At 44.8% G+C, this 21,491-nt stretch overlaps 1 protein-coding gene across 3 annotated transcripts in view; it reads right to left on the bottom strand.

The window, feature by feature from the left end:
- Gm40847 (predicted gene, 40847) overlaps positions 1 to 21,491 on the bottom strand; it is a 220,459-nt gene that overhangs the window by 5,940 nt on the left and 193,028 nt on the right. The window contains exon 1 of one of the 3 annotated variants that reach the window (XR_003950230.1): positions 1,331 to 1,460. The exons of the other annotated variants lie outside the window; for them this stretch is intronic. The gene's annotated coding sequence lies outside the window, so the exon portion shown is untranslated. Of the gene's footprint in view, positions 1 to 1,330; positions 1,461 to 21,491 lie in introns of those variants that run through there. 3 annotated transcript variants of the gene reach the window in all.

The raw sequence follows: 21,491 nt of genomic DNA, 5'->3' as shown, positions 1-21,491 counted from the left end.
TCCTTGTGGATTACTAAGATCTTCTGTTCCTGCCTGTCGCTTCTCCCAGCTTTTAATATCACAAAGCATCCCCTGTTGACCATACCCACAAAATAGGTCAGTAAGATAGGAAACTGTCAGTGAACACACTCTTCAAATCCATGCATCAAAGAGTAACCCAGGAACAAAACTCCTACCCCAAAAGACAAACCCAGAGGCTAGTACCTAAGTCAATAATCACCCAAACAGAGATGGCTACACACCAGCATAGCAACATAGAGAGTAACAGCCAGGAACAATTGCAACCAAGAAATCCAAGCTATGCCATCACAGCAGGTCTGAGAAATTAAAGCATGCAACAGATAAAGTGCAAAAGAGGTTGCTTGGGGGAAGGGAGAGGAGTGAGAACCTGGGGAAGGGATAGAAGTACACAAGAGGACCTGCAGACAGGCACACAGACAGGGAGGAGAAAGAGAGCCACGAGGAGAGAGATGACAGAGAGTGTGCATGTGCAGAGAACAGAGACAGGGAACAAAAATAGAGAGCTGCTATAGCTGGTGGTCCATGTATATAAAGCACACCTGACAACAGACACAGGGGATGGAGGCAGGAAATGACATAAGCAGTTGCTAAGTCCCTAAGAGCAGGACATGAGATTACCTGTACACTGACAACTACAGAGGCAAGGTTCACCCACAGAACAGGAAAGAAAGACAGAATCTCAGGGATTCAAGACGAAGAGAAAAAATTGATATCTCAGTCAAAAAACGTGGATTCTAAAAGTTTCATGGCAATAAACAACTGGGATTTCTGCAAAATATGTGATGGCGAAAATTACAAACGATTGGAATAGAAGAATATCAGCTCAGAGGTCTATCATTTTTCAATAAAACCACAAAAAAATTCTGAAATTATTAAAGTCCTTTTGCCAAATAATAATCAACTCACTAAACATATGATGCAAAAAATATGAAAAAACTGCAACAGAAAAAAAATTAACAAAACCTAAACAAAACAAAAACAAGTATAATGTATGAAATCAGACCTATTAGATTTTTACCTGTCTTCTTAATGTATACTAAAGGACAAAGGGGTTTAAACATGTGTGCTACAGACTCAAAGAAACCACCCTTGTTTTCACAAGCCAGCCTAACTAAGATCCAAAGGATTTGGGCAATGATAGGGAAGTTATTCAGAGGTCACCCCCTGATGGAGCAAGTGAGGAGCAACAAGAGAGACCTCACTGGTGCTCACATATGGCTTATACTTCCCATCCAGAGGACTCACCACCCCAGCTTCCACTGCTCAGCACCCTGCCCCTACCCTCTGTCGGCAGTAACCCTGTGCTCACCATGTCTCGAATTCAGAGCTTCCCTGAGGTCCTCTCACAGCACCCAACAGCAGAGCTCAGAGCAGGACACAGAGAACCATTCAAGCCTGCACAGCCACAGTGAACTTGGGGAAAGGCACCCGGAAGATGCTGCCTCCTTGTCTGACTGGCAGGTCTGCCTGTGGAGATCTTGATTGGCCAGTGGGCCTCACCCTTCCTCAAGGTTAAAGTGTGCTTCATGTCCAGAGCCACACCTTTTCCATATCTCAGGTGTGGTTTGCACTACATTAGCATTTGAGCCAGTCCCCAAAGAGGACTCTCACCCCTCCCAGCCCTCAGGGAGAACTCAACATTCATGTGGGGCATTGGGCTATGCACAGACAGGTTGTTCTCCAGTTGAGCAGAGGTCTGAACCCTGGGAGGGTGATAATTCACTTACTTGACAAGGAAGGCATCAATTCCCTCATGCTTCTGGAACTCAGGCTCCTGCCTAAGTTACAGCCCCCCACCCCCACCCCAGCCACCACAAGAGAAGCCTAGCTAAAAGTCAGGTAGGCAATGTCCCAAGCTTCTGACCTTCAGGCTAAACTCCTCCCCAGTTACCTAGCAACAGTAAAGACCATAAAAAGGGCTGTTCAGCCACGCCTATCTCTCTTGCTCTCACTTCTTGCACTCTTCTCTCCTCTTTCCTTTCTCTTTGACTTCTCCTCTCCTCTCCTCTCCTCTCCTCTCCTCTCCTCTCCTCTCCTCTCCTCTCCTCTTCTCTCTCCTCTCTCCCTCTTACTCTTTCTATCTAGCCTTCCCCCTTCTAGCCTTCTAGGGGGGCCTCTCTCTCTTCTACCTTCTCTCTTTCTCCCTGCCTTTCTATAGTAAAGCTCTAAAACCATAGGATGTCTCTGCTCATCAAGGCCCACTGCGCTTGGAGGATGGGATAGGCTTTCTCCTAATGAGCCATTTCTACTCTCCAGATGGAAGGCCTTCATGTGCTCCAGTCCAGATCCACTGTGCTCACTCTCACAGGTGTGGGAACCTCTCATCCCTCATCCCTCTCTCCCATAACCCCAGGGCTTTAGGAAAGTAGCCCCGGGGCTCCCAGGTTGGGCTGCCCCTTTTTCAGACCCAAAGAGTGGGTCAAAGGCTTAGATGCCCACCCGGGGCTGAGTTGAGAGTGAATGGCAGCTCTCCCACATCTCTGTCCAGAGCATATGTGGAACTCTGGCAGGATGTGGGCCTTCCGCCCGTTTCCTTTCTTCCCCAGGGCCACCTTTTAGTTCCCAACACATTCGAGCTCAGGCTAGTCAGCTGCCTGCTCCTGTTTTCTGTGAACAATGATCCTGCATTACCAGGACCTAACTTCAGACCTTGCCTGAGCTTGCCTCACAGCACTTGCTTCCTTCTTCCTGAAATCCAGGGGAAGAGCATGCATAGCCCATTACCCAAGGTGCAGTGGGGTTATCAATCTGAGTGGGAGGGTGCCCAGGCAATGAACATTAAAGAGGGATTTTAGGAAACAAGAGTTTTGTTTGTAGCTCAGTGCTGGGCTCAGGGAGACTGCAGCTCCATTTCCCAGATGATAGTAGGTACCAACCAACCCTGGGAGGAAAGCCAGAAACGTAAGGGAAACACTGCTCAGCCCTCCTGTTAGCCAGCACTTCTGAATCAGCGGCAAAGTAGAGAAAAGCCACAGTTGTATTAGGACAGGTTCTCTAGATAAACATATCTCAAATCAGAATGAATTTCTCTGTGGATACAGAAAGGAAATTTAATAGAATGTCTCTCTAATGTCTATAATAGAAAGGTTCTTGGCCAAGGGAAATTAGAAAAATCAAGGATGGGTTATCTCATGTAGCAGGATATTACAGCTGATATGCACTATGTACCAGAATTCTGAAGAAATAAGTACTTTCCAATGCCAATTTTAAAAATCAAACTAGCAAATCACCTTTTCTAAAATACAAAAATAGGGCAAGTATAAAAAATGAAAGAACAACCCTGTTCATTGTCTTTTATGTATGTAGGATGCCAAAAGAATCTATTGCCTAGATTGAAGGTGGATCTGACGATCTCAAAAGATCAAGATTAAGAAATGGTTTCTCGCTTCAAAAGGTATACTGAAGACATTTCCCTCACAGTAAGCAGGGTTAGACTTAGGGTTAGGCTATTAGAGGGTTACAGTGAGGATTAGGGTTCTTAGTGTTAGGGTTGTTAGAGGCAAGGCAATAGTCAGGAAGCAGGGGTGAGCTGAACTGGAAGGTTTATTATTTATTTGTTATTTATTCTTTGACAATTTCACATGTGCACGCAGTATATCTTGATTGTTTCTATCTCTCATTCCTACCTCTACCTACATCCTCTCTGACACTTGCACCTTCATGTCTCCATTGTGTCTTCTTTTTCCTCTTAGTTCCCCTATTTCTCCTCCCTCTCCATCCCCTCCTCCTCTCCCTCTTCTTCTTCTTCTCTTCTTCCTCCTCCTTCTCCTTCTTCATCACCATCATCATCATTACTAAGGTCACTTAGTACTGCCTGATGGAATATTACTCAATATCTCTTAGGCTGGATCTTGTGCATATAAATGGAATGGCACTGCCCAGGGTGCAATGGTCACATTATATCCAGAAAACAAGTGTTTTACCAAATGTGTCCTCTGATGCTCTTTTTAGCCCCTCTTCTGCCATGTTCCTGTGGGTATTAGTTTTGGAGACTTTTTCTTTGATCTGAGAAGAATGGATCCTGATGATTAGGACAGCCCTAGGTGGAAGGTCTGTCCCTAACAGTTACCTTAATTGGCATGGTTTAGCTTGTGCCCCTCTAAGAAGCAGCAGCCACCACACTCAGATCTCCTGGCCTGGAAGACCCAGCCTGAGTCCATTCACTATGAGGCCTTTATGTACACAACCCAGATGGTTTTCTGGAACCCACAGCCCTAAGGGACCAGGTACATTATTAGACAACTCACACCGTGGCAGTGACGGCCTCTCAGTAAACGCCTCTAGATGCTACAGAGGCAGCTCAGTTGGTAGAATGTTTGCCTGGCATTCAAGAAGCTCAGGGTTTGATCCCTGGCACCACATAAAACAAACATGATAACACATGCTGTAATTGTAGCCTTCCAAAATGGAGGCAGAGGCAGGAGGATCTGAAATCCAAAGTTATATTTGGTACATAGAGTTCAAGGCCACCCTGAAGCCCTGAATAAAAAGTAAATCAAGAAAAGAAAAGCCTCTAAAAAAGGGCCTCTAATGCCTCCCCAGGGGTTAGCGCTTGATATCTCTGGAGTTGTCAGTCTTGGCTCCTCTAAGTTGACAACAATGGAAGCTGGCCTGCAGAGACTCAATGGACACCAGCTTGCACTAAGTAAACCGACCCACCTCTTTACAGTGAAAGGACATTGAAGAACCAACCAGAGTGGTCAGAACTCCTGTTTTGTCAACTGCTGAAACTCAGAGTCACATGATTCCATAGTGCCTATATGATCTCTCCCAAAAAGAAATAATCTTAAATGAGCCCATTTAATGCTTTCTTACTTTATAAATTCTTTTCTTTATTTTTTGAAATTGTAATATAATCTCATCGTTTCTATCGTCCAAACCAACCCACATACCCCTGCTTGCTCTCTTTCAAATTCATAACCTCTCTTTTCCTTTGTTATTTTATACATATATGTATATTCCCTAAACATATAAACAGAGCTTGCACAATCTGCATAATATTATTTATATGTCTGGCTTCGGTGCTGACCATTTGGTATTAGGCAACCAACTGGCAAAAGCACATTTTCTTTACATAGAATTAGAGCTCATAAAAATGCTAGTTATAGCCAGGTGTGGTGGTGCACGTCTTTAATACCAACACTCAGTAGGCAGAGGCAGGTTGATTCCTGGGTTCGAGTCCAGACTGGTCTACTAAGTGAGTTCCAGGACACCCAGGGCTATACAGAGAAACCCCCGTCTCGAAAAAAACCCACCCCACAAAAAAAAAAAAAAAACCAAAACCAACCAAACAAAAAACAAAAACAGAAAAAGACTGCTTTCAATACAAGTCCTCCAGCCAGCCAATCTTCACAGTAGACCTGGTCTCTACAACTAAGGCATGCTGGACAGTGCCACTTTTACCTTGGAGATGATAGTAGACCCATGCTTCAAGTATCAGGGAATGACACCCAGTTCAAATGACACTTCTGTACTGCCACCACCGCAACACCCAAATGAACCCCTACTCCTTTGCTGGTCTCCCCACTTTTCTCCTAGGCCTAGGAACAAGCACTGAAATGTCTTTAAACTGTGATGCAGTGACTGGAGAAATGGCTTATTGTAAGAGAACTTCCTGCTCTTCTGGAGGTTCCAAGTTTCATTCCCAGCACCTACAACCAAGCAATTCACAGGTGGCTACAACTCTGGCTGCATGAGCTCTGAGGGCATCTGCACTCCGAGTGTCACACACAGATACAAATTAATAAAAAGTACATCCTAAAGAGGAAATCAGACCATGGGAGTCTGAGCCCCAAACCCTCTAACAACTTCGCACCACTCCACAGCCAAAGTGCAAACTCTCTCCCCAAGGTAAAGAAAGCCCAGTGCTATCTGGACCTAAGCCACCCCTCTACACAGGCCCCTCTGCTCTCCCTCACCCCTGATCGCAGGCCTTCTGTCTGCTCTGATACTCACATCTCAGCCCTTTTCCAGGACTCCTCTATGCCCAGGTCTTTGCAAGCAGGCAGCCTCTACATTCCAGACTGCTCAAAGGTCACCTCTGCAGAGATGCCTGTCTTGACTTCAGTTTCCTCCCCTCCAAAACCACATCCTATCCCCAAGTTATGCATAACCTTGATTCATCACTACCTAGTACACAACATGACATAATCACCTGTCTATCAGTGATTATCAACTAGGGAGGAGCCTTTTACAAATATAAAAGCTCCAGGCCTCACCCAAATCATATGAAATCAGAATTCAGGAGAGCAGAACCAGGTTCTTCCAGTCCACAGACACCACCTCCCCCACCAGGCAACTCTGAACACAGCCAGGACTCAGGGCAGCCTACAACAGTACTTTCAAACCCTGGTGCACACACTGCTCCTGAGAGTGCTGTTAAAATGCACACTCTATTTCCACAGCTCTGCCATGGAATCTAAGGCTCTGCAAGTTCCACACCACACTGACTGGTGCTGTCAGGTGAAGCATTTTGCAGTTGCAAGGGCCTAAAACTGTGCTCATCAACAAGACTTCCTACAAGTATGGAGAACAAAGTCCTGAATCTACATCATGCAACAGAGTGGCCACCAACCAATGTGGCCACCAAGCATCTGAGACAGAGTAATGTTAGCAAAGAGCTGACTTCATTCTTGGGCTACAATGCTGACCAAAAGCCAAAAGCGCAGTCCCCCACCAGGAAAGGCCTCTGTAAATTCTTGGCCTAAGGAGCCTTCTGCAGTCTGGATGGATAGGAAAATTCCACCAAAGGCCTAGTTGATCACCAGTCCAAGAGTGGATAAATATTTCCCTAAGGTAGGGACACAAATTTGGAAGACTGGATTAAACCACCTTGTAGCCTCTTACACCAGGCTTCCATTCAAGGCCCTTTCATCCACATCCCTGATCAAATATAAGCAGTCCCACTCTTCCTGTTCTCTATATCATCACCATAGATGCTCTCGCAACATGGCCTCACATCACTGATCTGCCTGGAGAATCGGTTTCTCACCACGGAACCACAGATTCTTTCAAAGAGAAGAGATGTCTACTCCCTTCACCTAACACACAGCAGCAGGTCCCAAATGAACCACAGAAATAGCTGGGATGGACAAGGAGTGGTATCATAGTAACTGCACTACTAATCATAAAAGAGAAATTGAATTCAGCTGGAGGGAAACCAATTCCACCCTAAGTGATTCAAGACGTTCCAGAGACACCAATTCAGATTTCAGGGCAGCATAAAATGATCGCCTGTTAACCTACTCCCTTCCAAGGATACACTGAGAAAAAGGGGGCATCCTTCTAACCATAGATTCAAAATCTGTTAGCCTGGGATACTGAAGGAGCTGGTTTACAAACAAGTCGTCACAAAAGACTACAACTCAGAATCAAATGCAAGGCCAGTTCTCACTGGAACTGCTGGGCAGAGCCTGGCCCCATGAACAGCATCCCCCCTGAGAGTCTGTACAGTCCAGACATTCATTCTTCTTTTGCAGTTAGAACAGCAAAGAGATTTCTAAGGTAACCAAGGACAACAGAATAAGAGACTCATGGCCATGGAAGGAAAAAGTTAAATTTTAATACTTAAGAGTCAATATCAAATTTATTTTTAAAACTACATCAATGCCAAATAAGAAGGGTAGGATTGAATGGAGCTATGAAGAAGCCCTAACAAACAACAGGAGTGTCCCAAGAATGCACACAATGTTTCTCTATTTCCAGAGTATTTTGAAGTAACCAGAGGCTTAAAAAACTAAGATACAAAAATCAAAGCTGGGAAGAGGGTGGGGGGTGGCGCAGCTCAGTTTTCAGATTTATGCCACAACTACTTATTTTCTCCCTTATTTCCAAAGCACAAAGCTGACACCAGTTGCGCTCTGCACTTTGCAAACTGTGCAAAGTAAGTCACCCAGAGAAAGTCATCAGGAAGTGAAAAGTTTCAAACCACCTACACTCTCACCTGTTACCAAGACAATAAGCTCCTTAGAGAGAATGCATGGGGGCTGGGAAGGCAGCTTAGGGGGTCAGGTGCTTGCTGCACAAGCTTGTGAACCTGCATGGGGATCCCCAGGATTCAGGGGAAGCAGAGACAGGCAGTGGGGAACTGATTCAGGAAAGCTTTGCAAGTTCAGCCTCTGGCCTTGGTCAGCACAGGAGCCATCACACACACACACACACACACACACACACACACACACACACACACACACCCTTCCACACACAGGCACACCTAGGGGGAGGGACAACAATTTCCATTTATATGCACGCCTTCATCCATCCATCCATTTTCTTCTCCCCTGCTCCATTCTCATTCCAGGGTCTATACAGTAAATACAGTGAAATCTGGTAAAGCAGCTACCATTTACTAAGTCTACTGGGTACTGTACCAGAACCTTCAAAAATAGACATGATTATCTAGACTGTGAACTGGACTGAAAATGGTAAAAGTATATATGGGCAGTTATGGTCTCATCCCAATTCATACAACTGGAAAGTGATGGAGCCTGACTTGGAGGTGGCTGATCTAGCTATGGGCAGTTTTGAGAAAGCACCATAACTAAGCATTAGATAACATGCAGCCATTAGAAAATGCAGTTTGAGAAAGCAGCATCCAGCCAAGTTTAAACTCCACTTGCTCTGTCTATAACCTGAACTAATCTCCTAGCCTCAAATTCCTTATCTGCATAGCAGGGATAGAGATTAAATACAACAGTTTGACACCTGTAATACAGGTCAGGCACTGGCTAACAACTGACATTATAGCTACAGGTGTGCAGTCAAGAAAGCCAATTTCAGTCAGAAAATGACAACAGCTAGACATATTATCCATTGGAAGCAATCAGGTTTGCCAAAGTTAATCAGATAAGTTTACTAATTCCATAACTCATTTAAATAGAAGAGCAGGGACTTAGTTTTTTAGTTGTATTTCTATGAAATGCGTAACTTTTTGTATGTCACAAAACCTACCCTAATGTCTCAACTGACCATAAAAAGACATTTGCTTAAAGTCTAAGTATTGTAAACATGGTGTGTTATTACACTAGACAGAGAACAAATTTTTGTTTTGGAAGTAAACATTAAATAATGTATGAGGAGAAAGAAAGCATTATTTTAAGTAATCCACACTGAGTCCTTTCACCCTTCAAATCAGTTCATACACACTATTATCTTAGAGTGGATGCTGGCCTCACTTAAAATGAGATAAGCCTGCAAAGAGTTCAGGTTTTCCCTGTTTCCAACTCAAATCCATTTTCTGCTTTGGAGGCTTGTTGCGCACGCCCAATTGGCCAGGAAGAATGACACTGCAACAGGATCCTTCTGCACACGTTTATTCAGTCCTGTTTCTTCTTGTTTATATCTCCCTTGTTTATATCTCCCTTGTTTATATCTCCCCCGAACCCTGGGCCTCTCACTCTTATATACTCTCAGTTCCCATCCACGCACAGCAGGCCACGCCACCTCACCAGGTACGCAGCTTCAGCTAATCAGTGCAGCAGGGGCATATCTCCATCAAAATGGATTCACCGGTATCCTGGTACACCTGTGCAACTCTCAAGATGTTTGTGGTTTATATGAGGAAGTCAGGTGCAAATCATATGACTTAGCTGCAGTCCCTGGCGCCTTTGTGACTGCCGCCACACCCGCTCCTCACATCTCCCCCTTTTTTCTTTTTTGGCAGAGAGAATGTCTGTAGGTAGCCCCCAGCAGCCATGCCCCTTACCCGTCCTTTGGAGACAAACAGCATTGGCTTGATCCCCGTCTTAGGTTGGTGACATGCCAAGGGAGTCTTATCACTGACTACCTCTCTATCATGCCAAGCCACACCTGGGGAGATTGTGTTTTGCTTTTGGCAGGTGCATCAAAATGCCAGGATGTTGATTAATCTATGGCCAGATCTTAATTACTGCAAGCAAGCCTCATGGGTGAAGGTAGAGGTCTGATCCCCAGTGTGCAAGCATAGGGGCACTACACAAAACCATCCCTTGGACTCATCACCCAGAGAGGTCTTGGCCAGCTCCCGTGTCATTTTTCCTGGGGGAAGGGAACTAGGACACTGAACCTTCATGCAATCAGACATGCCTTCCACAAGATGCCAACAGCAAGCTATCCTCTGTGCAGTGCTTAGCCTCGCAGCCCATGACATAACGCAGCATATCTTTTAGAGCAGCAAACCGAATCTGAGGAGATTGTCCTGCCTCCACTGCAGCAAAAGCCTATGCTACCATGGCGAAAGTGCGGGCCCACACACGCTGCACCTAACACATGTGCCAAACACACAAAACACACACACTATAATATCCCGAGCTTATCCCTGTCCCGCAGGAAATAAACACAGGTCACGCCAGGTTCTTCCGTGGTTAGCTTTACTTCTATATCATATTGAAGTAGACAAGGAAGGCTCAGAAAGTGTGTGGCTTAAATACTTTTGGTGACGTGTCTAAACTAGGACTGGTAGCAACACCCATGATCCTCATGCACCCTGGGGATAGGTTAAAGCCCCCAGGGGTTGGGTAAAAGTCCCGGGAGACGGACTGGTGACTTTGGCGGGCTGTGCTCTTGCAGCTGTGCACAAAGAGGTTTAGCACCATCTAGTGGCGGCACATATATTGCAGCCCTTTACATCTCCCTCTCTATAATTTATTAAAATGAGGCTGGTCTAGGCCACTGTAGTTACGTCCATCTGCTGTGGCCCCTGTTTTAGGTCGTTCCTCCAATGTCACAGCCTGACCCATTATCGGGTAACCCTATCACCACCGGGCCCCATTGTCTTAGGTTGGTCTGTGCATGAGGAAAGTTGCCTTTGGATACCACAGTGCTGTGTGACTATAACTGCTAAATGGCCTAGGGTGAACTCTACAAAAGAGGCCAGCCAAAAATGAATTAGTGGGGAAATCATGATCACCTTATCACATGCAATGAGGAAACCTCAGCAATGCGCACGGGCTGATCAATGATCGTTGAGTTTCTCTCATCTCAATGCAATGTATCCACAATTTTGTGGGATGCAAAGACAGAGAACTCAGATGCCAACTAATTCTTGAGAATAGATAGCCAAATTTCAGGGGAGGTGCCTTGCTCTATGGCAGCAAGTGCTTGAGCAATTACCACCTTGTCACGTTTCTGTTGAGATCTGAGTTTGCATACCAGCCATAGAAGAAACACTAGTCCACAACACAGGGTTGCGCCAAACAGGCCCACTCCCACCCACTCTTTAAAATGTGAGAATGCAGAGGACATCCAGGAAGAAAGTCCTTTAATTCCATTGATCAATGATGGGTCCACGCGAGTAGAATTAATCGTCATCACTGCTGCACGTAGCGCCTCAAGCTTTTCATCAAATCCTTCAGACCAGTTTCCTGTAAGAAACAAAGACAATTCTTTAGATAGATTAGCTGCATGTGTCCAATTTTCATATTGGACACTAGTAATACATAAGGCTCCTGATTTCTTATCACAGCCAAGCTGAGCCAATTGGAGCAGAATTTCCAGCCTTTCCTCCACCAGGTCAATGCGCTGGTTCACTATCATTAGCCCACCTTTTAATTGGGCACTGAGCACTGAATGTTGATCGATCGCCTCTGCCACAGAGGAGGACAACTGCTCGACAGTTGTACTTGACTGGACTGATGTTGCCATAGCAAATCCAGCAGCTGTAGCTGCCGCCGCACTGGCAGCCATTGCCACCACGACGGCTGCAGTGATACCAAAGTCTCACTTTTGCCTGTGTAAGGTTATGGTGGAAGGGATCTCCACAGGGACAGGAACCCATCGTGTAATCTTGGCAAGCATTGCACGGCTGGCCCACTTAAGGCTCCAGCATTGTGACATCCAGCAGGTTTCATTAGTACAGGATTCAAAGGAACCATTAGAAAGAATAAACAAGAAAGGGGTGTACACACAAACTGGAGTAGGTAAATAATTAGTCTGCTTTATCAGTGTCTTATTAAATCCAGTGATTTCAGTAGTAGAATTTTGATAAATGGTTCTATCAGGTAACAGAACTTGATGAAACTGAGCAAATTTTGAAATACCACTAAAAATCGTTTTTCCAGCAGCTCCTCCTTGGAGGAAAACCAAGGGATTAAGATCTGTACAGCTACCATTAATCCCACAAAGTACCCATTTATGAAAAGAATGCATTCTAAAGTCCTGTATGAAAAGTCCCTTTTTCATAACATATTTCTGCTCTGGGTCATCTATCATGTTGGGAGAAAAGGAAAAGGTTTTACTCTGATCTGCCCAACGAGTGACAGAGGATTGACAATCAGACCAAGGCATGATCAGCCCTTCATCTTCCAAGCTACAATGAGGAGCCATTTTTGATTGATTGGGACGTTCTTTGCCTGAGAAGTTAGGTGGTAGAAATATACCATTAACCCAAGTTGCCTCATGCCAGAAGGTCCGATTTGTAAGGGTTATATGTCTGTTGGAAGTGTCTTGGGTTATTTTCACCCAACCTCCTCGATGCTTAAAAAACATACCCAAAGCTCGGCTGGTGAGTCTGATACAATTTCCTAATTCATAAATTTGGAAACAGAAAGAACCTCGTTCCCTTAAAGAGCGTTTTTCTCCCAGTGGTGCCCAGATAGGGTCAAATGGTAGGTATGGCAGGCCTGAAGTTTTATTGGTCGTAAAAAACTTGGGAAAAACATCTGTATTATGATGGACAGGCATGGGCTTAGGGAAAGCAGACAGAATTGCCCATCTATACTCTCCAAATATACTAGGAACCCAAATCCACAGAGGTAGCACGAGGACTAGAGGTAGTTTCCAAGGGATCCATCCGGGAGTCATCTTCAGGTGTCAGAATTCTCCGTGTCAGTCGTTCCGGCAGCCAGAATGGGTTGTCTTCTTCCTGTGGGAAAACACAAACAGCTCCACTGGATCTTATTAATATAGGATCCGGGCCTTTCCAGAGACCAGTCAAAACATCTTTCCATTTTACCATCTCTTTTGGCCTGTCAGGCTCTGAACAGTGACGTTCAGCCGCAGTATGGCCTTGAGCATCAAGATTTAAAAAATTAAGAGTGAAGAGTGCCATAGAAACAGCTACTCTTGGAACTGTGGGTAGAACTTCCTGGACTCCTCCCTTTTGTTTAATGAGGTAGGACTTGAGGGTGCGATGGGCACGTTCTACAATGCCCTGCCCTTGAGGATTATACGAAAGACCAGTCAGATGAGTCACTTCCATCTGGCAACAGAACTGTTGAAATTTTTGAGAGGTGTAAGCTGGTCCATTGTCTGTCTTAAGGAGTTTGGGTTTTCCCCAAGCACTCCATGCCTCGAGACCATGTTGTACAACATGAGAGGCTTTTTCACCTGTTAAAGGTGTGGCAAACATTACACCAGAGCAGGTGTCAATAGAAACATGTAAATATTGATTTCTCCCAAAGGAGGAAATATGCGTGACATCCATTTGCCAGACCTGTAATGACCTGACGCCACAAGGGTTTATCCCCACATGAGGGACAGGTAAAAATTCACAACAATTGTGACATTGAGTAACAATCTCTCTAGCTTCTTTTCTAGTTAATGCAAAGCAGCGACGTAAAGTCTCAACTGTCACATGAAAGCGCTTATGAAATTCTTTTGCTGCTTTTACCTGGGAAGACAGAGCAACAGCTATAACCTTAGTGGCTTTGTCTGCTAAATCATTTCCCAGAGACATAGGACCAGGGAGGCCTGAGTGTGCCCTAACATGAGTAATAAAAACAGGGAATTTTCTATTTAATAAAACAAACTGTATTTGTCGAAAAATATTGGCAACTCTGCTGGAGGGTTTTATTACCCCAGCTGTTTCAAGAATGTTAACTGCATTTACTACATAGGAGGAATCTGATACGATGTTAAGTGGTCCTGGGAATGCCTTAAGAACCTCTAGTACCACTAAACATTCCACAACTTGAGGTGAGGTCTCATTATATTGCTTAGTTACTATCTCATTATTAACCACATAAGCACCTATACCAGTTTTTGATCCATCAGTGTACACCACAATCCCATCTGTAAGTGGGTCCTTAGCTGTTACTTGTGGGAACACCATAGCCTGATTCAGGGCAAACTGTAAAATTGGATGTTTAGGATAATGGTTGTCAATCCGTCCTGAAAAGGAGTTGACTAAAACTGCCCAATCATCAGATGTAGCTGCCAAGGTTTGAACCTGTGCAGCAGTATAAGGTACAATTAGGATTTTAGGATCTTGTCCAAAATAAGTAATAGCTGCTTTTATTCCTTGAAGTGCAAGTTGTGCAACTGCATTAGGATACCAATCTATTATTTTAGCAGGAGATGCATTTGGATGAATCCATAATAAAGGTCCATTTTGCCACAAGACTGCGGTTGGCAACTGGGCTGTCTTAAAGACACACAAATCAAAAGGTTGTGACTCATCAATGCATTGTAATTGAGCCTTTTGCAAAGCTTTTTCTACTGTCTGCAAGGCCTGATTTGCAGCACGAGTAAGGACTCTAGGGGAGGAGATATGAGACTCTCCTTCCAAAATGTCAAATAAAGGTTTTAACTCAGCAGAGGAAATCTTCAAAAATGGTCTCAGCCAATTTATATCTCCTAATAATTTTTGAAAATCATTTAAGGTGTGTAAATGATCTCTGCGAATCTCTAATCTTTGAGGAACAATTTTGTCAGAATAAATGAGTGACCCTAAGAAGGCTCCTATTTGAGCAACTTGCACCTTTTCAGTGGCTACCTGCAGTCCCCATTTCCCTAACGTTTTTATTAATATAGGATATGCTTCTTGTAATAACTGTAAATCTCTGTGACATATCAGTATGTCATCTATATAATTTATCGAAGAATCGATGGAAAATGATTTTTAACTGACTTAAGTGCCAATTGCACATACAGCTGACACATAGTGGGGCTATTTGCTATCCCCTGAGGCAAGACCTTCCATTGGTACCTATGATCAGGCTCTAAGTGATTAATGGCTGGGATGGTAAATGCAAATCTTTGTCTATCTTGAGGACATAAAGGTATAGAGAAAAAACTATCCTTAATATCTATAATTATAATTTCCCAATTTTTAGGTAGGGTGGAGAGCAATGGGAGCCCTCGCTGAACTGATCCAAACAGGCGCATCTGTGCATTAATTGCTCTAAGATCATGTAATAAACGCCATTTGCCAGATTTTTTCTTAATTACAAAAATAGGTGTATTCCAGGGTGAGGTAGAGGGCTCTAAATGTCCTAAGCGTAGCTGTCCAGAGACCAGTTTTGTGGCTGCTTCTGATTTTTCAGAGGATAGAGGCCATTGAGGAACCCATACAATCTCCTCTGTAATCCATGGTATGGGCATGGAACCCTCAACAGCTGATTTTAGAAAAAAATTTAAGCCTTGTCTTCCTTTATTACCCTCTTGAGGAATAGGTTCAAGTCTACCCTGCTCTCTTTTCCCTAATCCCTTTCCCTCTTTATAGCCCATTTTCTTCATCATTTGAACAGCTTGTGGTGAGCACTCATTAGTCAAGGTTATTCCTAGTGCCTGTAAAATGTCTCTCCCCCAAAGATTAACTGGGAGTGGTAAGACATAGGGAGTAAACCTTCCCGTTTGACCTTCAGGTGCTTGCCAGCTCAGAGTGTGAGAGCTGATAGTGGGGCAGGACTGATAGCCTAACCCTTGCAAAGGATGTGATGACTGAGTAATGGGCCAAGCTTTTGGCCACCAGTGGGAAGAGATGATACTTTTATCTGCTCCTGTATCTAGAATCCCTTTGAAGTGTTTCCCTTCTATAACTAACTCTAAAGCTGGCCTGGAATCAAGAGGCATTATTAAGTAAGCAGAATCATTTTCAGCAGAGCCAATTTCTCTAGCAGCTTGAAGGACACCAGGGGAAGGAGAGTAGCCATGTAGGCTTAGCAAGATTATTAGCTGAGCTATTTTATCTCCTTGTGCTATAGAAAAAACACCTTGAGGACAGGAACAAAGAACTTGAAGTTCCCCCTCATAGTCTTGATTTACGACTCCAGGCTGGATAATGAGGCCTTGTAAAGCCAAGGAGGCCTGGCCCAGTATTAGGCCAACACTTCTGGATGGCAGAGGCCCTTTGAAGTCAGTGGGAATGGGCTGCATCCCCATTGAGGGTGTCAGCATGAATCGAGTGATGGCACAGAGATCCACTCTTGCTGAGACTTCTGCAGCTCTGTGGACTGTAGTGTCCGCCTGTTGTGAGCTGGGATCTCATATGTTTTGGGGCCCTGAGACCTGGGGCCCAGAAACTCATTTTTAGAATTGTCTTCACTTCTTTCTGCCTGAGGTCCAGACTGAATAAATCTGCCTCTGACGTCTTTAATTGAACGACACTCACTGGCTCGATGATAGCCTTTTCCACACCTGGTACATAGCCCTAGCACTTTCCCTTTTACGAGTGCCTGGCAGTCCCTTCTCATATGCCCTGGTTTGCCACAGTTATAGCAGACCCTGTTATTATTATTTGTATCTGAAAGCCTTTGTCCCTGCAGGATGGCAGCTGCTAACCCTGCATTAGATAAGGGGCCTCCAAGCTCACGGCATACCCTTAACCAGTCCTGAAGTCCTTTGCTCTTTCTGGGTGTAATTGCTGCTCTGCATTCTTGAGTGGCTTGCTCATAAATCAACTGTTCCACTAAAGGCATTGCCTGTTCAGAGTCTCCAAAAATTCTGCCTGCTGCCTCTGTCATTCTAGCTACAAAGTCTGAGAATGACTCCTGAGGATTTTGTATAATTTTTGTCAAGTATCTTCCAGACTCTCCCTTTTTGGAAAGTGCCTTCCACGCCTTAATGGCAGCAGTGGAGATTTGATTGTATGCTCCCCAATCATAATTCTTCTGATTATTAGCATATTGCCCTTGTCCTGTTAATAATTCAAATGTCCAATTTCTCTGATTGCCTTCAGCAGTGGCATTGACTTTGGCCTGTGTCTGAGAATCGTCATGCCACAACGCTTTCCACTCCATGTATTGCCCCATATTAGGGAGTGCAGCCTTCACTGTTGTCTGCCAGTCTCCTGGGGTCATGGCTAAAGTAGCAAATCTTTCAATTTGGGAGATAGTGAAGTTGGCACTAACTCCATAATTGCGAACCGACTCAGCAAGTTCTTTTATCTGAGTATACGTGTACTCACCCTCCATCTGCAGCTTCAAAGACAGGAAATGCCTGATATAATTTTTTCTTTTCCTCCTTTGAAAGAAAAGAATCAGAATAAAATTTCTCCACATAAGGTGGAGGTGTATTGAGACTAGAAGGCCCAGAGGTGGCCTGCTCTGTGTCTCCAGTAACTTTTAATTTTTTCTCTGATTTCTTCACTCGCCTTTCCTCTGGATGGTATCTTTCTTTTTTATAATGAGCTGCCTCATAATGTGACTCCTCTTCCTCAGAGGAGCTAAGCTCATCTGCTTTTAAACTATCAAGCTTCAAAGCCTCTAGTTCCTTTACCGGATAAAGGCTTTTCCTTTTCTGAACTTTCTCCTTTTCCTTTTTCTCTCCCTGAGGACTTATCCTCTAATTTTTCACTTCCTCTGACTCAAGGTCTCTGGAAGGTTTTTTTTTCTTGTGCACATTTTCCTTTTTTGGAGCTCCTAACCTTTCATACCACTCCGTTTCTGCCATACTGTCCTGTGCTTCTTCTAATATTGCCTGCCCTGTTATTATTGCTGGACGGCATCTCTCATCCTCCAGGCACGATCTCACCAGTTTCCATAATGGCATGGTCCCTGCCTTTAATTTCCTATTCTGTTGTTCCTTAGCTAAGTCTTCCCTTAATTTCTCCCAAGAGAAAAGAGTTAACGACCCTGAACACGCGTACCAAGGTGATATACGTTCTATTTCCCTAATGAACATTTCTAAGGTTCTTGTAGAAACTTTTATCTCTCGCTGTTTTAAAACATAGTGTAGAGCTGTAGTTACAGAATGTGAATTTCCCATACTGCTCCCTTATCTACGAGAGGTTTAAATATGAGACAAGCACTGCGGCTTATATACGTCCGTCTGACCGTGCTTAACAGCATTCAAAACTTTTTCTTTCAGCGCCACTTCTGGTGAGTGCAGGATCAAACCAGGAGAAATAGGGTTAACACAGCCAGCATGAGAACAAAAGGCTTTTAGTGCCGCCTTCCAGTTAAGGGGAGGGATTAAGAAGGATCAGAGTTACTTACAAGGATCCAGTATGCTCTCGGAGTTTTAGATCCACCTCGGTTCTGAACCTGCTTCGATTAGAAGGGTCTCCTCTGGTGTGCGCGTTGTTAAGGCGTTTTCTCCCCGGGTTTCGAGCACCAAGTATCCCGAGCTTATCCCTGTCCCGCAGGAAATAAACACAGGACACGCCAAGTTCTCCCGTGGTTAGCTTTACTTCTATATCATATTGAGGTAGACAAAGAAGGCTCAGAAAGTGTGTGGCTTAAATACTTTTGGTGACGTGTCTAAACTAGGACTGGTAGCAACACCCATGATCCTCATGCACCCTGGGGATAGGTTAAAGCCCCCAGGGGTTGGGCAAAAGCCCCAGGAGACGGACTGGTGACTTTGGCGGGCTGTGCTCTCGCAGCTGTGCACAAAGAGGTTTAGCACCATCTAGTTGTGGCACATATATTGCAGCCCTTTACACTATAACAAGCATACATCCCAGGGCTCTCATCCCCACTCATCTTCCCTGAAGCAAGGGATAGATAGCCAGAGGGGCTATCTCTTTAAGGGGAATTCAGGGATCAAAAAGGCATGTAAAAATTTGAACGTCACGTCGAGCTGGTATCAGCTTCTGGAACACCAAAAGGATTTCCCATCTCGGCTCCATCGTTTGTGCTTGTGGGACCATCCACCACATCCACAGGGGCAACTGGATCAGGAGCCTCATTCTTTTTTTTTTTTTTTTTTTTTTTTTTTTGGTTTTTCGAGACAGGGTTTCTCTGTATAGCCCTGGCTGTCCTGGAACTCACTTTGTAGACCAGGCTGGCCTCGAACTCAGAAATCCGCCTGCCTCTGCCTCCCGAGTGCTGGGATTAAAGGCGTGCGCCACCACGCCCGGCAAGGAGCCTCATTCTTGCAGCATTTCACCAATCTCTCTCGCACCCAAAGAGGTTCCCTCTGGTCCTGTGGAGACACACAAACAGACCCTCTCGCCCACATCAACACCGGATCTGGTCAATCCCCAGGGGGGATGGACACAATACCTCATGGTAATGAGACCATAACCTCAATCACCTGTGTGTCCATCTGGGGAGTCAATATGAGAGTCAAGTTTTCACTAGCTTCCCCTCTGTTGGGCAATGATTTTCACGCCCTTATAGCAATCTGATTCACCTGCTCAAACACCTGCAGTGGATATCCTGTTTGTTGTTGTACAAATCGACCTTGACCAAGCAGCATATCCCTATCCCATGCTGGATTTCCTGCAGCAGTGTTAGCAGCTGCCTGCTCATTTGCAAATTCAATAAGGAAGGCTTTCCAATCTAAATACTGCCCAGGTGAAAGGCATGCCTTCACCAAGCCTGCCCAATAGGACGGCATCATGCAGTGTATATTCAAGGCCTCTACTTGAGCCACAGTATAGGAAGCAGTTAAGCTGTACGTCTGCACGGACTCAGCCAAATTCCTGAATACTTTGAAATCTAGAGGCTCATGATATCTCTGCCCTGCTTGGTCGGTGAAAATAGGACACCCCAGCAAGGAGAATCTAACCTCTCTCCAAACCTCCGGACAGAAGATCCCCCTATAGGTGGCTGCTGAGGAGGCATAAGGAGGAGGCACAGGAGCTAATTCGCCTTCCTCCTCCACCTCGGCTCTTTTGATTCGTCTTTTCTGTCCACCTGATAACACTGTGTCTCCTTTCTTTTTCCTTTTTCTTTTTAAGCCCTTCTCCTCTTCCGACATACTTTCTTGTTGCTCTATAAGGATTTTCTGACCTGTCTTGACTGCCTCTCGATTCAAACAGTAACAGAGTCCATATATCAGAACAAACAAGACCAAAACTATCAGACCTACCCACAAAGGGTCAATGGGAATAAAAAGCATAACTACACAGTGAGGATCTATTGATCACTACACTGAGGTTATCATAATTCCTTAACTTGTCCCAAAACCAGGAACCTTAACTTGTCCCAAAGCCAGGAACCTTTCGTTACCTTGTGCCTGCTTCCTGGCAACTTTATATTCGCCTCTATTTTATCCGAGGTCCTTCCCAAACTCCTGGGGTCGCAAGTTTCACTCACCGTGAACTTACCCTGCCTGCAACCACTGACTGCTGAAAGTTCTGAACTCAGTGGGGGAGTCAGTTCGCCGTACGGGCCACCAATTTTCACGTCTGCTCTCGACCAGCAAGAACGACACGACCACCAGTCCTTCTAACGGCAGTTTATTCAGCAAACTTCAGTCTTCATCTCTCTCACTTCATCTTTTTCCTCATCTTTCTCTCTTTTTTTTTCCTTTTTCCTTTCCTTTTTTTTTGGTTCCTTTTATTTTTCCTCCCTTTTCTTTTTCTTAAAAATATCCCCCTTTAACCCAGGGATCAATTTGGGAGACTTACCAGTACCGTTCCCCAGCTGAAGAGTTCTGAATCCACGCCGGATCCTACTCAACAGTCTATTTTGCAGGAACACTTCATTACCACCATTCCCCAGCTGAAGAGTTCTGAATCCACTCTGAATCCTTCTCAACAGTCTGTTTTATGGGAACTTTTATTAACCGCTTCTTCCCCATGATGCAGTTCTGATAACACTGTGCAGGGGGTCTTTGCTCGTGCCTGAAGATGTTTCTTGTTCCGGGTTTCGGCACCACTTGTTGTGCGCGCCCAACTGGCCAGGAAGAGCGACACTGCAACAGGATCCTTCTGCACACGTTTATTCAGTCCTGTTTCTTCTGGTTTATATCTCCCTTGTTTGTATCTCCCTTGTTTATTATCTCCCTTGTTTATATCTCCCCCGAACCCTGGGCCTCTCACTCTTATATATTCTCAGTTCCCATCCACGCACAGCAGGCCACGCCACCTCACCAGGTACGCAGCTTCAGCTAATCAGGGCAGCAGGGGCATATCTCCATCAAAATGGATTCACCGGTATCCTGGTACACCTGCACAACTCTCAAGATGTTTGTGGTTTATATGAGGAAGTCAGGTGCAAATCATACGACTTAGCTGCAGTCCCTGGTGCCTTTGGGACTGCTGCCACACCCACTCCTCACAGAGGCTGAGTGAAGCCAGCCTGCAATTTGACAGAATGACCAAATCCAGTCTCTCTTTAATCTACTCAGTAACTGAGCTCTTGGGTAATCTCCTACACTGCATGGAAAAGCAGCTTTGGGTTCAACCACTATAAACTAAAATTAATCAGAGAGAGGCCATGCCAACTTTAATTGCAACTCCTATTTGCCAGGCTTTCCAATATCTGCCAGTATTACTGATACCTAACTGATTCAATACAATGAGAGAAGCGTCCTAACTTTATAAACATGTGCTGTCTTTTAAGGACATCAGACACAAGTGTCCTTTCCACAGAGGGAATCCT

This window comes from Mus musculus, chromosome 12, assembly GCF_000001635.26.
Source record: "Mus musculus strain C57BL/6J chromosome 12, GRCm38.p6 C57BL/6J".
NCBI lineage: Eukaryota > Metazoa > Chordata > Mammalia > Rodentia > Muridae > Mus > Mus musculus.
The sequence above is the reverse complement of the archived record's forward strand: the minus strand, read 5'-3'. Positions and strand labels throughout refer to the sequence as shown.